Raw genomic sequence first — 18187 nt, 5'->3', positions numbered from 1 at the left:
AATGGTTAACATTTTTCTTGGTGCTATGAAGGGTAAAATCTTTTCTATCTACCAAACTGAATCAAACCGAAGGTGGAGCAATTTACCCAACTGCATTATATCGAGGAAGATATGGCCCACCTATAACGAATCCAGTACAAACGATCTTCTATATGCAGGCCAAGGCAAGACATAGCCAGGATTGTTGCGGTTTGTACCGGACATTGGCCTAAAGGAGTTCATGCAGAGAAGTTGGGTATCTCTTACAACACCTTTTGCCGTAGCTGTAGTGACCAAAGAGAAAGTGAAACGATAATCCATTTCCTCTGCAAATGTCCTGCTTTAGCAAACACTAGAATGAAATACTTTGGAAAAGCATTCTTTCAAGAACTTGATGAGCTATCTGAGACAAAGATTAGAGACCTAATCTTTTTTCTCAATGCGACAAAATGGCTCTAACATAATCGCTATGAAGCTTCTCTATAAATCCATCCCTATCAATCAAAGGTCAAACGAGTTTTTGGTATCAAAACGGTGCACTACAGCGCTTATTGGATCTCAGGCTAGGTTGCCTTGAGATCGCCATTTTTACCTATCTACCTACCATGATGCGGAATATAAACCAGTCACGTCTTTGTAACGCTGGTCTAAAGTGAAGAAATTAATGAGTAGCGTCATCAATGCCATAGTTTTCAAAAGGAATTTCAATTAGGAAAAGAAGCTGGGATGCGACCCACATTGATAGCTTCCCATCCCGTCTGTTTATTTGTCTTGCTTAAAAGTTTATAGGTTTTTGTGTTAGGTTAAAAAAGTTGTCAGTTGAAGTATTCTTAAAAATTTTTAAATTATCAATAATATTTTTCATATAATGAAATAGTTTAGTTTGAAAATCTAGTTTTGTTAAATAGATTTTCAGTCGAAAACAAATTTTTACCAATTTAAGTAGCATTCCTTAAATTTTTACAAATTAACTGAATGAACATAGTTTGAGAGATATCAAGAACCGAACATCAATTTTAACAAAACTTGTGTACTTCATTTGTTGACTTTATTTTTTTTTATGGAAAAACGGACTGTTGGATTTTTATAAAAAAAAAAATACTGAATATCGAAAACAATATTTTCTGTGAAATAAAAAAAGTTTGAAGACATAATTTTTGTTTTTTTGAAAGGTATTTGAGTCGAAAGTTAATTTTTACCAAGTTTTAGTGCTGTTTTTTTAGGTTTTTATTTTGTGTAAAAAAACTGTAAATTAGATTTTTCTCAAAATTTTACTGAAAGTTTTGAATAGATATTTGAGCCGAAAATCTATTTTTGCCAACTTTTATTATTTTTTTTGTTTAGGTTTTTATTTTTTGTAAGAAAGCTGTCAAATTGATTTTTCTCAAAATTTTAACAAATGTTGACAACAATATTTTTTAAAAGATAAAAGTAGTTTAAATCCAATATCTTAATATTGTGAAAAGCCGAAATTTGATTTTTACCAACTTTTCTTAGTTTTTTTTTTATTTTTTTTTTGTAAAAAAACTGTAAATTCGATTTTTCTCAAAATATTTGAGAATGTTGAAAACAATATATCTTGAAAGTTTAAATTAGCTGGAAGCCATAATCTCAAATTTTTGAAATAATATTTGTGTCGGAAATAAATTTTTACCAACTTTGAGTAATGTTTTTGTAAAAAAACTGTCTATTCGATTTTTCTCAAAATTTTACCAGATGTTGAAAACGTTATTTTTCTTTGCACAAAATTGTTTTGGTGATAAAATTATTTTGTATTCGTAAAATTGTTGAGGTACAAAATTTTTATTTAAGTTTTATTGATTTATAAAAAAAACGTTAATTGGATTTCTTTCAAAAAATATACTTGTTTGGTATCACGTTATAATATATTATATAAAATTTAATTCAAGTCTCTAGCATTTTTGGTTCGTAAGATATTTAGGGTTAACCAAAATGTTTACCTTTTTTACACTGTTATGGTGAAAAAACCACAATTTTCTTGAAAGCCCTTTCTGCATCTTTCTGCCTTATTAGCTGTATAACAAAATTTATTTGTAGTCGATTTCTTTTCGGGTTCTTGAGCTATGGACGACGAAAAAACGTCTCGAACATACAGACGTACGAACGTATACACACGCACGCACAGACATCTTTCTGAAAATCTTTTATTTCGACTCTAAGGACCTTGAAACGTCGAGAAATGTCAACATTTTCAATTTGACAAATCGGACCCATTACAATAACTTCCTATGATAATTTAAAAATGTTTAACGGACCTGTTTAAAACAATTAACAACTGCCTTGAGCCTCGGTAATCTTCGCTACAAGAAAGGATGGCATGGTTGAGTTAAGAATTTGTCCAAGTCTTTTATTAGATTTAAGGCTTTTCTCCTATCCGACTTTTTACCATCTGTAACAATTTTGATATCGATATAAGAATAATTCTTAATTTCGTAATGTTTAACTAGATTCACGGATTTAGTTTGAATAAGTCAGAACTCAAGTGACGTATTCGTAATGTTATACCTTAATCTTCTTCTTTGAAAATAAATCAAGAGGCGAAGATTGTTCTAACGTGGATTCTATTTCAAAAGGAAAACAAAAATCGGGTTCCAGGAATTGTAAGGGATTATGCAAATAAATATTCCGATAAAGACGGTCGTCAACACTCGTCAACATGTATACTAAGTTATACTACTGCAATGACAAACAAAATTCCAATCGTGTTCCATGTGACAAAATTCTTAGGTCACGCTTATTGACGGTCAGTAAAAAGTCTGCATTAATTCTACTTCGACTCGGTTTTCCAAAAAAAAAATTAATAATTGCTTTTAATAAAATATCGAATATTTAATATGAGGGTACACTTCGTGTCACATGAATTGGGCAAGCTTTTTTCGTTTTTATTTGCTGATATTTCTTAAACCCTAAAGTTTTTTGGATTGTGAAATGAGCTTTTCCGCAGTTTTCTGAATTATTTCGTAGATAACGATGTATCAATACATATCGCACGGACAACAAAATCGTGGATTAAGGGGAAAAATGTAAACCATGGCCCCCACCGTCTCCTGACCTGAACATAATGGAAAACGTGTGGGGATGGCTCTTAAGAAAAGTCTATACAAAGAAGGACGATAATACCAAAAAGCCGAAGTGATTATTGAAGGCAACACTCTATGGATCCATACACCACAGGTTACTTGAAGTAATTCAGAAATCAAGACACACATTACTAAAAAATATTTGAATCCATTCAATAAAACCGGTATTAACCGGAATCATAAGATTTGTTGTTATTTTCTTTACTTTAAAGGGTCTTATAGGTAAATTAAGATCTTGCCTCCCTATCCATATCAACAGGAACCTTCTTCGAAAAAACCATCATTAAACTTGTATTTCTTAACTTAATCCAAACATTTTTGCTTAATACCCGTGACATGATGGTTAATGCGTTGGAATATCATGCGAGAGGTCTTGGGTGCGATCGCTGCCACCTAAAGTTTTTTTTTCACTGATACTGCCCCTTGCGAGGAATTGACAAATTCTCCAATTTTTTAATGAAAAGTGCTTTCGGATTCGGCTTAAAACTGTAGGTCCCTTCCATCCCTGACAACAGTACTCGCGCACAGGAATGGTTGAGAGTTGTCAGTCACTAGGCCCTAATTCTCAAACGGTCTGTTGCGCCACCCAATTTATTTATTTATAAACATTTTTGCTTGCAATAAAATTCCTCATTTATTCCACATTTGGGGTTTTCCAAAAAACCTAAGGGTCTGAGAAATATCGTTAAAACAAAAAAGATTGTCCCTATTCATGTGACCCGAAGTGTATGTGTTTAACTTCTTCAAATTAATTTGGAAAATGAAAAATATCTTAAAAGTAGTGTTACTAGTTAATATAATTTTTAAATTTTAATAAATTGATAAACTTACCTACCACTTAGAAGTTTGTAATGCTGTGAAGTCCGAAAATAGAATTTAAAGTATGAATATCAAGGAAGGTATAGACTTTTTATAGAAATTAAACAATGACACTTTGTTGTTTTACTTATTTTACTTAGTAGGTATAGTATACCATTGGTTTTTTTTTAACTTTGTTAATTGTAAATATATTTGCACTTTTAACTTTTCAGAAATGAAAAAGAATCAATTTTTTGGAATATAACGCACAGTTGACGGATGTATGTATATAAATTAAACAGGAATTTTGGGTAGTAAGGACCCATATATGTATATGCAGGGTTATAAGCACACGACAGCAGCGGCGCGTCACGACAACATAAAGAAGGAACGATCCGTTTTGTTTTTATCACTGGATTTTAACGGTAAATAACAAAAATATAAACGTTTTTCATTTGCTAATTTATGAAGGCATAGGAGGTACACACATTTATAAACATTTTCACATTTTGTTAGTGTTAAATTGTTTTTAAATAAAAATTGTAACTGTCGCTTTGGATTGAACTGATGAATGTAAAAATAAATAGAAACAAAATTAACTTTAAATAAAAAATTACCTAACTGCTTTTCAACAATTTTTTAGCATGAAGAGAGTAAAATAAAATTTTGGATTTTTGTATACCTCGTGTCTAAGATCACCATCACTTAACCCTTGAAGAATGAAAACCTTAAACTAAGGGGTCTAGTAATTGTTTGATGGCGAATTCTAACTCTGGCCTTTGTTTATTCTTCCGTTTTTGGGCAAAGAATTTTTGTGTTCAAATATCAAACATACTTTGTTGTCCAAACCAACTTTGCTTTTAATTGTTCTTGACAAGAAATGTCCTTAACAAATAATAAACTAGGAGTATCTATAAGAAACTTGCGGATTGAAAACTTCTGTAGGAAGATTCTTACATACGTTTTAAGTAAATACACTAACTGTCCACTCATCTAAAAATGTTGTAATACCCTACCAACCACTAGGATAAAGCCACACATTTTTGTTCTTCCCTTTTTATAGCAGGGGAACATTACAAATTTAAAAAATTAAAGGGTAAATTGGAAAAGAGCGTTTACCCTTACAAACTTATAAAACTAAAGCTTAAATCGGAAAAGAGCGTTGGAATTTCCCAAGATCGAAAAATAAACTACTCAAAAAGGGCCAAACGTTTTAAATTATTTCAAAGAGTGGTGAATATAGGGGCCGCCGGCCGTGGCAAAAGTTTCACGTCTTCTGATTGAATTCAACTTCTAACAACCGTCAAAGTGTGAATAGCAGAGGTCCAAAAATGCTTTTCATTTTTGGAAATCACCGTTCCAGCAAACATTTATAGTTATTCCGGTTCATTATTGTGGACAAAAACTAAAAGTTAATAATGCCGTATTAGGTTATAACTCCCCACAACATTAAAATAAAAATTGGGTGGCGCAACAGTCCGTTTGAGAACTAGGGCCTAGTGACTGACAACTCTCAACCATTCCTGTGTGTGACTACTGTTGTTAGGGACCTATAGTTTTAAGCTGAATCCAAACAGCAAATTTTGAGAAAGCACTTTTCATGACAAGAATTACTCTAGGAGAATTTGTCAATTCCTCGCAAGAGGCAGTACCCGTGAAAAAAAAAACTTTAGGTGGCATTGGCTGGGATCGAACCCGAGACCTCTCGCATGACAGTCCAACGCACTAACTTTCATGAAACAACATTACACCTGATTAAAGGCTATGACGTCTTTCAAAAATCAGCTCATCCTTTCTCAGATCATTGAAATGCACGTTGAAATCTACGGTCAGTCAAAGTTAACGTTTGTTTTACCCGATAAGCCATAGAATAAACTGCTTTTTCATGATGTCCTTGTTTCTGCCTTGTGGACAACTTTCTTGCTTCAGTTAAGTCTCCTTGCTATTTCACGTTCTAAAGGTCCTAAATCCTTGAAATCATCTATTTTTGATCTTTCTTTAGGTTTAAAAGTATTTCCAGAGGCCATGTGTGTTTCAAATTAATTTAAAATAGTTGTTTTCAACACTCTTTTATTCTATACAAAAGTTTTTAAAAGATCGCACTTGTAAACTCCTGCACGGAAATATTCGGAGTGGCCTCATCCTATTGGAGCATATTTGTATACGCTTTTTTAGTAATTTATTATTTGATATTGGGAAATTCCAACGCTCGTTTCTATTTTTTAATTTTAAGAATTCCACCAGCTATAAAAAGCGAAAATCTATTTCAAAACGTGTTGCCTCATCCTACTGGTTGGCAGTGTACCTAACCAGAACTGCGTACCTACATACCTGTTATGTAAACGTTTTATAGTTGAGGTGCGAAGGTACCGACCTCACTTCGTGAAAACTCTTGGTACCACAAATCTAAAAACTTTGTTTGTTTGTTTTTATTTTACATTAAGATAAACCTTCCGAAATATTAAACTGACATTTTTTTGAAAAATAACACACGTTTATTTGAATTTTTTAATAAAACAACCTGTTTCTAAAAGTATTTTAGGACTCTTCACTTCTAAGGACCAACAATTATTTTCATTGTCTCTTCTAGATTCGAACAAACAGTGAGAACTTATCTGAAAATTTAAAAAAAAAATCTTTTTTGTTTTGCATCTGCATTCTGCAGAGATATAAGAACTAAGCCCATGAACTTTGCATTGCTGGGCTGGAAGCGATGACAAATGCATTTGCATTTGCAATGCAGTACATTAAGCTCAAGCTTATTGAGCTTTTCAAATCCAGCATGTCTGGTAGTTTTGTTTTTGTCTTGCATGTTTTTTGCGTACATACTACACCGGCCGGTTGTTTTTGTTTTGTTTTTCCGTATCCGTGTTTGACTTTGCTTGCTTTTCTTGACGAAGAAAGAAACGAATTCAACCTTAAACTTGCAAGTGAAAAGGTAAGTGAGAGAGTTAAGTGAGCAAACTCAACGAAAGCTTTCCGTTACGTCCGTTGTCATTTACCATCTGTCAACTGTCACTGTCATCATGAACTCGTGATGGGATAGTGGAGCACGGAGCACGTGGGAGCAAAATGCTTAGTTTATTTCAATAAACAATTTGTTATAATTAAGGGAAGAGCGTGTCTAAATGTTGTTCGCATGAATAACTAGGGGACAATTTTGAAATTTAACTGCTAAAAATGGACATACAGACGGAGCAACGACTATAGTTTTAAGATTGAAAGAACGATAATAATTTTAGGTAATTGAAAAGTGGCCATAGAGGTGTTTTTATTTTTTGAAAAGCTTATATGGCTGTGCGCAATGTATGTACGAACACATATTTTATTATAGGCTAATTATAACTATCAGTAAGAATTTAAACCCGAAATGTTTTACTGATAGGGGCTCAGAGCTATCAGTAAATTTATGTCATTTAATTGGAGGTATTAGAGGTACCCTCGAAATTGACGCCTCATACAAAATTGATATGTTCCTTTTTTATGTTGATTTCATTATTAATTTTGTAAAGGTGCCATAGGAACAAACAAATTATGATTCAAATTTTCAAAATGGAATATCTAACATATTATTCCGTAATACGAGAAAGTTACTGGAATAACTGATATATGTAGGTGTAGGTAGACTCATATGATTGTTCTACCCTCTTACACATGTATTTCATTCTTTTACAACCGAGACGTTATTTACTTTTTTGTAAGCGTTAAGAAACAGTGGTTAAGAAGAGTTGTGAAAGCTTATTAGATTTAACCGTTATTTTTATAAAATTTGTTCGTTCCGAATACAATGAGCCACAATACAATATAGCCTTGGCATAATCTTTGTGTAGGAAGATCGAATCGATTTCATTATGGTACATGCTATACGTGGGAAGTTATGGGTTTTTGTTAATAAAAAATTGATATACATATATATGAAGTTTCTTATGCCAATTTCAAGCTCAGTAATTTCAAAACCTAACTATCCTAACGTGGTGCAAGAAGGATTTAATGAGAAAATACATTTAATTATTTTGGATATCGTTTTATTGCAGTAAAAACATATATTTCTCGACGGGGTTAATTGCTTCCCAAAATGTGTACATTATATTCATTTATTCATTATTATTTATTATTATTTTAGAAAAAAGTGGTGAATTACTTCATTGCTCTTAGAGGCATGTTGACCCTATCCAAACTAACGGTCTATGCACGATTTGTAGGCCATTTTGAACTTGCGAAAATATGCATGTATGAATGTAACTATGTTTTATGAAATGTCCTCTATTCTTTTAACTTGGATTCTTTTCATATACAAATGTCTATATATATATATATGTATATATATACATATATATACAGAAAAGTAACTCTAATCTGATTTAATAATAAAACGATCTTTTTTCGAAACATTTTGGATTCTATAACTCAAAAAAACGGGTCAACATTTTTGTAACGAAATTGAAATATAAAACGTGTATTTAAAGGGTGTCCCAAAATTAACGCAAGATTTGAATTTGCCGCAGTGAAGTGTTGGCAACCCTGAAAAAAAGCAATTTAACAGCTAACAGTATAGGGTTATTAAAAATGGAGTTTTACACGATAGAACAACGTGTCTTCATTATTAAAGAATATTTCAAAAATAGTGAAAGCTTTTCGGCTGCAGTTCGAAAATTTCATACAAAATATGGTCGGAATCGTGTTTTAACTTCGTCTACTGTGAAGAGATTAATTGAAAAATTCATGGAGACTGGATCCGTTGGAGACGCCAAACACACTGGTCGTCTAAAAACAAGCCGTTCAAGTGTGAATGTCGAAGCAGTGCGTGAGAGTGTTGCTGACAATCCAGGAACCTCAATTCGACGTCGTGGACAAGAATTGCAAGAACCTCTCTACAGCGTATACTCACCAAAGATCTGTGTCTTCATGCTTACAAAATTCAAATAACACAATAATTGAAGCCTAATGACCATAGACAGAGAAGAGAGTTCGTTGAATGGATTATTGAACATCAACAAATGGACCCTGATTTTTCGAGCAAAATCATCCTAAATGATAAAGCACATTTTCATTTTCGGAGAAACCACATGTGATTGTCGAAAAACAAATGCATCTACAACGCGTGACTGTATGGTGTGGATTTTGGGCTGGAGGCATAATTGGGCCATATTTTTTTGAAAATGATGCTGGTCAAGCAGTGACGGTTACTGGTGCTCGATATCGCGACATGATTATACAGTTCTGTCTGCCAAAATTGGATGATATGTGGTTTCAACAAGACGGTGCCACATGCCATACAGCCCGTGAAACAATTCAATTACTGCATGAGACATTTCCAGGTCGTGTACTCTCTCGTTTCGGTGATCAAAATTGGCCTCCTAGATCGTGTGATTTAACACCATTAGACTTCTTTTTATGGGGTTATTTGAAATCACAAGTCTATGTCAACAAGCCCACAACCACCCGTGCATTAAAGGAGGAGAGTCAACGCTGCATCAACGAAATTCAGCCACATTTATGCAGAATGGTCATGGAAAATTTCAACAAAAGAGTGCGCATGTGCATGCAAAGCCGTGGAGGCCATTTGTCCGATGTGTTATTCCATACATAACCCTATCCTATGTACTTTACGAGACAATAAAAATATAACTATCAAAAGACTAAAAACGGCGTTTTCTATTTAATTCAAATCTTGCGTTAATTTTGGGACACCCTTTATAAGCATTAAATACTCGTAAGTATTCACAAAAAATATACATATAGCAAATAAAATTGTATATACACAAAATTTAATTTATAAACAAAAAATTGTCGTAACGCTTTTCCAACAAAAACAAATTTTCTTGAAAAATATGTATCGCTTTTTAATTTTGTAAGGTAAACTTATTTTGCATGTATATTTTTAAATATTAAAGTATAGCTTTTACAAAACAAACACTTTGAATACAGGACCCAGTTTGCGCGACCAGGTCCTGAATTAAAATCTATAAGTTAATTTAAAATGCAGAAGGTCCAGTAGTTTTTCGAAAGCCTATGCACCCTACATTCCATCTCCCTACCACAAGAACTTCATGATAAAAACATTTGATTTCACAATTCTTAACATCTTTGTATCATTAAAACACATAAGTGTTGCTTTTATTTGGAAATATACACAATGCACTCAATGTTATTATAATTCTTTACAAACAAATACGTTTTAAATGAACAAAGTTATTCTTTTAGGTAGATTTTGCGGACAAAAGAATAGTTTTTAACGTAATCAAAATATTCTTGTCATTCGATATCAAATGCATCCTTATATGAGCTCTGTTTTTAGTTCACCAATTCGTAATTTATATCTGATATTAATTATTAAAAGAATTATTTCAACAAAAGCTTAGCTTACGGGAAGTGTTTGCCCTAAAAACAATGTCTTTTGTTTGATTTTATTTTGACTTGAGCCAATATTCTCAGTATCTAGATTTAATAAGAAATATAATATCCTGTAATTAAAATAACATCTTAATGATACTACTTTTGACTTTGAGCGACAGATTGATATCACAAAGTTTTTATTATTTCTTAAAATAAGTTAAATTTTATAAACATTGTTTCGCTATAAAGTACAGGTTCAACATTTCTCAAATTAAGTGGTTGTGGTATCTTAACTATATATACATATTTCCCAGTATCATATTTTTTTATAATGTTCAACAGCTCCAAAAATTTCTTAGATTTTCTAAGTTGATAGTCCTCTTATAAATCTTTAAAAATGAACTTTCATTTTTTATTAAACATAATCACGTTTTACCATCGAAAAAGTAATCATATTATGTAGTTTATTTTAAAATAACATCATATCACTTTTGTAGTAGAGTCAGAGAGAAAAAACTAAATGAGAGAGCCAAATTTCCTCGTCTCCGTCCCTTTGGAACCTCTTACTGTCATTTTTTATAGCGTGTTGAATTCGTATCGGTGTATACATGTTTTCACCTCGAAGAGAATAGAGAATCGAAACATTTGATATTTCTTTCTCTCTCTGGTTTTCACAAATTAATTCTAGCAAACAATTTTCGTTTGTCAATGAATTACGGTAAACGTTAAAACGGAAGATTGTGGTGAATTTGTTTTTCTTTTCGCTTTCTTTGAGTTACAGATAGATGGCATTAACAACAAAACCAGAAAAGATGTGTTCAGAAAGAGTGTATAACAAGGTTAAGGTTTTTTAGACTAGACTTTATTTGTTATGAACAAGTTCATGTTTTTTATAAATGTATGTTATGTTTATTTCAATAGTAATACGTTAACTAATAACTTAACTGCTGTTTTATCTACAATATACTGCATTGAATTATTTAACATCGAATTAATTATAATAGGTGGAAATAATAAAGGTCTACAGTTTACAGGGAATATTAATATAAAATATCCATATCTTCTGTAATTGCGGTATCAATCGATATTTTCTGGAACTTAGTGTTAACGTTACATTTATTTGTCATGAATTAGTCTTTCAGCTGTTTTATACACCAACAAAATTAATTATGAAATTTGGCTGCGATAATAATTACTTGAACACAGCATTTTCTATGTTTATAGTTATTCAGGTTTAGCCCTTAACTTAGATTTGCATTTATTTATGAATAGCCTTAAAAGAGATGAGTATATAAAAATGTTTTCAATGTTTTTGCGTTGTTTTATTTTAATGATCCATGTTTACATTCTTTAACTCTCGTTGTCAATGTTCCAGCAAGTCTCGCAGCCAAAATTAAGTCGATGAACTCTGAAAATTGAACTAAATCTGAGTTTTTTTTTTGCATTTTTCAACGCTCTGAGCGAAAATTAAACGCATAAACGCAGCTAATAATAAAACAAATAATGGTTGTAGTGCTTTCAGAGTTTTATGTTTCTAGGTCCTAATTCTCATTGGGCTGTTGCACCACCTAATTTATTTTACTTACTTAATAATTAAAACTGGCTTCAAATAACTAACTAATATTTCTTTAAATGCGTAATTTACAATTGTTGCTAAATCTTCACTGTTCTGGCACCTTACAAGAGTAATTAATTTCACTTTATATTCGAATTATATTACTCCCAAAGTAACACAATGAGAATACCAAAAAATTGTTCATCCACAATTTTGAATTTTCTTTGAACACCTCTGAACAGCATGGCATCCGCCATTTTTCGAAGGTGGACGCCATTTTTTTTTTTATGTGGGGAGTATGCACATCTTCTTGCATAAGTATTCGTTCCCCACATTTTTTTTATATGGAGTTAATACATATGCAAGTTTATGTGCAAATCGCAGCTTGTAGGCAAAAAGAGAGCAACCGTCGAAGTTGGTTCTCTCGTTTAGTTTTTTTCTCTCTGGTAGAGTCCCACAGTCTACGAACCAACTCCTGTAAAATGCTCTAATTAAATTACTAGACACAACTAATACAAATCTATGTTTGTAATTCAAATGTTCCTTATTTGAGGCAGTCAAATAACAAAACATGAACATACATATGTATATTCTACAAGGCTTGAGACTTCACTTTATTATTCGACTTATTTAATTTTGTGATATTTAATACTTCATTTTTAATACTTCACTATCAAATTTGAGAAAATACGTCGGTGTAAGGTGATAGTGGATTTCAGAGTTTTAAGCAAACAATTTGACATAAAATGAAAACTTCATGGGGTTTGTTCGTAGACTACTGCATTAACATGTGGAGTTGAAGCGAGCTCGAAGCTCGCCTCAATTCTTTATATACTCGAATCGAGTTGAAATAAACTTGATTAACCGACCGGAATCGAGTGAAAATTTGTGAAGAAAAACCTGTGTGGAGGAGTTGATTTTGGTGGAAAACATAGCAAAACTTAATTATCGTCCATTTTCACTAACAAAACTAAATAATATCAACAGTACCAGATTGATTTATTCCCCAATGGAAAACAAATATTTAGAACGAAATCACTTAAGATCCATTCGAGACTCGTTTAAATGTCAAAAACCCATCCGTAGTAAGATTTTACTTTAACTTTTATCGGTAGTATTCATACTGTGGATATTGTTTTTGTTATTCGTGTAAATTCCTACTATTGATAGATTTTCCAACAAAACACAGGTATTGATCAGAAACTATTTACCATTTTTGTATAGAAAACAAAAACAATTTCAATGAGTTGTACAAACAAATGTAAATTGTTACATTTTTAGGAATGGAGTCATTTTTATTTGACAAAATGAAACATTTTACAGAATTGACGAAATTGTTGAGATCAATCAATTTAATAATTTTTTTTAACACATTATGTAGTTACATTTTCTATAATTTAGGTAGGAAGTGAACGCAACAAATAAGAGTTCATTAAAATGAAAATGTCAAAAGTCGCCTAAGACTTAAAAGGAAAAGTGGCCTTAAATATAAAAAATGAAAAACAAACACACTACCGGCGTTAAATTTTTCAGAGTCAAAATGTTTGAAAGTTCAATAAACTTAATTTGGCTTTTTAATCTATAAACATGTAAACTATAAACATAGAAGTATTATTATTATGTTGTTTTTCTTTTCTTTTTTTTTTTTGCAAACCGTCCTTGAATTAAGACAAAGCTACATATATTATATTTAAATTCTAAACTAAGCAACACTATACGAGTTAATAATTTGTGTGAGTTTTCTGTTTTCATAATAATCTATAGCAGATAAAGAAATTAATATTCGCGATACTCAACTGTTGTTCATTAAATAAAACAACAATAAACAAACTTTTCCATTTTATGGTGACGAATTCACTCTCAATATTTAAAGTACATTGATCTTTAGAACAGATAATATTTCACTTTTATTAATACAGATGCAACATCAAAGCTTAAAGACAATGTTGCGTCTATGCAGAATCCACAAAACTGACTGTATCTTAATATTTTTGCACCAATTTGAATTAACTCACATAAATACAAAACTAAGGATTATCAAAATTTCTTGTTTATATGGTCAGAGCAGCATTTTGTGCATAAAAACAGTTGTTCATATAAAGGGTGGTTAAATTTTAAAGGGCGATGTTGAATGCGATCCACAATTTTTTTGTCTGTAATTCATTTGACATTTTTAAATTTCAGACTTAAAATATTCAGGCTCATTATGAAAATGGGTGTTCAAATTAAAATGCATATCGTGAACTTCGTGAGATTTTCAGTTTCGTGATGGATTCGTCAATAAGCTGAATGGCCACATTTTAGCGATTGATAATCCAAGAGTGGTTGTGGCTGTTAAAACAAAACCAATCCAATCACAAAGAGTGATTGTTTGGTGTTCCATTTTTTTTTTTGTTTACCAATACTTCATAATAAAAAGAAATGACAAACAATTCCTAAATGATGTGAGTTCTATTTAAAATCAACATCTTACTTTAAAATTAAACCACCCTTTACACATGTACGTAAATAATATAATAAAACATAATAAAATAAAATAATAGATAAGGCGGTAAACTCAAGCTGACCGTAAGAAACTTATAGGAAAACGAAGGCCCGGTGGCACACAATTGTTCACTAGCAAATTCTTGGGGTTTCCATAAAAAATATAAGCATGTAGTATTTATATTGAAAGTTATTTAAAACGTAAATTCAAACATTTGTACTTTATTTGTTTACGAACTACGATAGGTTTCAAAAGAATATATTTTCCTTATTTTAACTCTTAAAATTCCGCTGATATTCTTGTATACCTAGGTAATATAAACACAGTTTGGGAATAAAAGCTTAAATGATTCTCAGCATTAAAGTCTGGAATAAAATAAATAAGCAGACCAAGTTGAATGGTGAAATTAAAAAGATAATCTGAAACAATTAAAGTTTCGCAAGAGTGAAGAGTGCAGTAGTCGATCTGTATCTAGTTTCTAGAAAATGGCAAGTAAATATACAAATGTAAAATAGAAAAAGCTAAGAGTTTAGGTTTGTTTCAAATTCCTTTTATAAAAAAAACTACAATACTTGAATTGAATATTTGTAAGACAGGATCCCTTTTTAGTTCGGTTTATCTGTATGGATGTGCACACGCACATACGCTGCCACGGACATCCATCTAATTGTATTTAGATTCTAGGCACCTTGAAACGGTAAGAAACTGTCAAAATTTTCAATTTGTAAAATTCGAACCGAATAAAATAACTATCTGTAGGAAATTTAAAATATCTGGAAATGTATTCAAAATAACATTTTCAATTTTGTGTATCTTTTTATTGAACACTTAAATTGCTAAAGGTAAATTTGGGAATATTTATATTTATATATAGCCTTTCAAAGGAAAAATTGCGATGGTGAACGTACGTATGTAGCTTTATTAATTTTTGGTGTGATTTTTTTTTCTTTTGTTGGATAGGGTATCTTGGATAGGTGGATTTTTAGATACCTTATTGTTGAACGAGTTGGATAGCTTGAGATAGCTGTCAAAAAATAAAAACAACTTTCAGCTGTTCACAAAAACCAGAGAAACATTTAAGCTTCGAAGTCAAAATTGTTGTAAGATAAAACATTTAATGGATAATTCAACTGATTCGTCCGACGATGATGAATTGATAGGTGCGTAACAATTTAATAAATATGAGATAACCCTAATCTGTAATCTCTGTTAAATTTCCTCTTAGCTCAATTGGAATTCTTTACACTTAATAAACGATTTTCTAAAATTCAGATTCAAATAGCTTCTTCATCATCTATTATGTACAAAACATCCTCAAATACAACTTCAATTAACATTTTGTGTATTTTTTTGTTTACCAACAAATACAAAAATCTGAAATCAATTTTAAAGTTTCTTGAAATTCAACCATGTGTTGAATCAGCTGTTGTGTCAGATGCCTATACACCCCAGAAATTCTTGCATACCTTTGGATTTTTTTTTGACATCTACGCTGTTGGAATTTTACCCGTAAAACACTAACAAAAAGGTACCCTCCTGAATGAGATTGAACGCAGCCATTGTCGTGTAACTGATTTAAAAATCATATAAAAGAGTTCTTTTTTATAAAGGTAGGATCCTGCTGATTTTTGTCGCATTGAGTTATGTTTTGAATCCTTAGATTCACTTTTTTCTATCACTGTTTCTAAATGTATTCATAAAAAAATCAAGGCAAGGAAGTTAAAGCATTCCAAAAATATTTAAGAAAGTACAATTTCTTTAGTCTATATGGTTTTGCTTCTGCCAACAAATTGCACTTTTACTTTAATTCAAATTCGATTCCAAAATTAATCTAACACAAGGTTTTTAAAATACAACTTTTTAAAATTCGAAATAAAAACTTATACATATAAGTAGTTATTTTTTTAAATAAAATTCGTGATAGTTTTCAAATCTATAAAAGCAACCTATAATATTCATTTGAAACATTTATAGTATTTCATAAAATTTGAATTTGTTATATACATAAATCCTAAATACCATATTAACTCCAAAATGTATTTTTCAAAACCATGAAAGAATTAAATTCAAGGCTTCACAAAACTCCATATAGAGTGAAATGAAAACTCAAAACATATAATAATTTCCAGGAAATAATATAAGTAAGCTACTAAATCTTTTCAACAGCTTCTAGAACATAAAGATTTGTACTTTATTTATTGTTTTAACTTAAAAACCCTTTTTGGGTTACCTAGTATTTTAATGGGAGATTTCAAATTCTGAACAACTTTAAGTTGATTTGGATAAAAAGTTCATACCTTGTGATATTAAAGACGAATGAATGCTTATTTAAATTAATTTACAATAGGCAAAACAAAATTCTTTCATTCTTTGGAAAAATTTGTTTAACCAAATATTTCTACAAAACTGTTTTTTCTGATCTGAACCTACGTTGTTGTCTTTCAAGCTCAAGTGAGTTCGGATACTTTAACCGGAAATTAAATAGTTGTAGTTACCCAAAACAGACAAAGACAATTTTGCTCCGTAAATTTTTAACTCTCTAGATGTTCAAATGGATGTACTGAGCCAATATATGATTGAAGTCGTTAGAATCAATTCAATTTTCAACAATGGCTTAACAAAGTCCCTACTAATTGGCTCGAAAAATCATTTAACTTGTTCGTGAATATAGTTTGGTCGATCCGTTTAAGAATTTAATAAATGAATGCACGAGAAGCTTTTTTATTCAATTAATCAACAAAAATCTTAAAACAAAGTACCTTTAAGTTTATTTTTAGGAATCACTTGCCTCAAAATAACTAGATAATAATTACTGAGTTGGAATGCAGAAACAAACTGAAAATAAAGTTCTATAACTGGCAATAATCGTCATAGTTGCAACCTGCAAACTTTGGCACAAAAAAAAACAAGCAAAATAAATTATCGATTTTGTGTTTCTGATGAAGCTTAAGGATTTATCATTCTATCGCTGAATTAAAACAAAAAATAACTTCAAAACTCACCCTCATTATATTTTTATGCTACAGACCTGCATACGAGATTTAAATGAAAGTAAAATATTCTCAAATGCTCATTATTAATTATTGGTCAAGAGAGAAAAAATTAATAAAATCATGAAAATGAAAATGAAAACAATTCAAATTACAAAAAACAATCATTTTTAATGATACATATTCTGTTTCATTCATTTTAATTTTTACAACCCTCCTCCCCCCATCCTTACATATTTTTAGAAGAGGAAAATTATGTCACTCGAAGAAAATATTTCCCGAAAACCGATTTCAGAGTTTTCCTGCACATTGAATGCTTACACCTTGGATTTCAATAATAATACCTATTATTATTTAAATTTTTTTTAAGTCTATTGAAAAAACAGCTTTACATTATTGAACGCTCGCGGTTTATTATGATTCAAAACAATAAAAAATACTACATTTGCTCAAGAAATATTTTCAAAACAATAGACCTCACGGCGAACGCGATTGAAATTTTCTCGGCAAACTGACGGACACGGAATATGTGAAAATTCATTGGCAAGTCCACAAATGTCAAATTAATGCTATTTCCCTATGAGCTTTTTCGACAAAAATTGCTAGACAATGGGATTTCCGTAATGTGGTGGCGGGTGAAGAAAAAGGATAACTATACAAGTTGAATACAATATGTAATGTGACGTGCTGCAGTTGAATTTTGACACATTTTCCGACGAAGAATTTTAATGCGAAATGCGCAAGTCACGAAAGGGGAAAATCCAAAGAGCTTGGATGCGTTATCGCTTGCTTTTTTTAATTTGTTTCTTAATTAGAAAGCTACACATAAAATTTTACAGTTCGTATAAACACAATTTATATTTATACATTATGTTTTCTGCAGAAAATGTGTTGATATGTTTTTATCAAGAAAATTCAAGAAAACACAATAATTATTTTATAG

General features: G+C 31.0%; 1 protein-coding gene across 2 annotated transcripts in view; it reads right to left on the bottom strand.

The window, feature by feature from the left end:
- LOC129954180 (uncharacterized) overlaps window positions 1-17747 on the bottom strand; it is a 169465-nt gene extending 151718 nt beyond the window's left edge. Inside the window, exons 1-2 of one of the 2 annotated variants that reach the window (XM_056067919.1) lie at window positions 17478-17747; window positions 3912-4442 (exon numbers count right to left, since the gene is read on the bottom strand). The gene's annotated coding sequence lies outside the window, so the exon portion shown is untranslated. The remainder of the gene's footprint in view (window positions 1-3911; window positions 4443-17477) is intronic. The other variant, XM_056067920.1, reaches the window with a different exon arrangement.
- Window positions 17748-18187: the final 440 nt, after the last annotated feature.

Source organism: Eupeodes corollae, chromosome 1 (assembly GCF_945859685.1).
Source record: "Eupeodes corollae chromosome 1, idEupCoro1.1, whole genome shotgun sequence".
Taxonomy (NCBI): Eukaryota; Metazoa; Arthropoda; class Insecta; order Diptera; family Syrphidae; genus Eupeodes; species Eupeodes corollae.
This window is presented reverse-complemented; position numbering and strand designations above follow the sequence as displayed.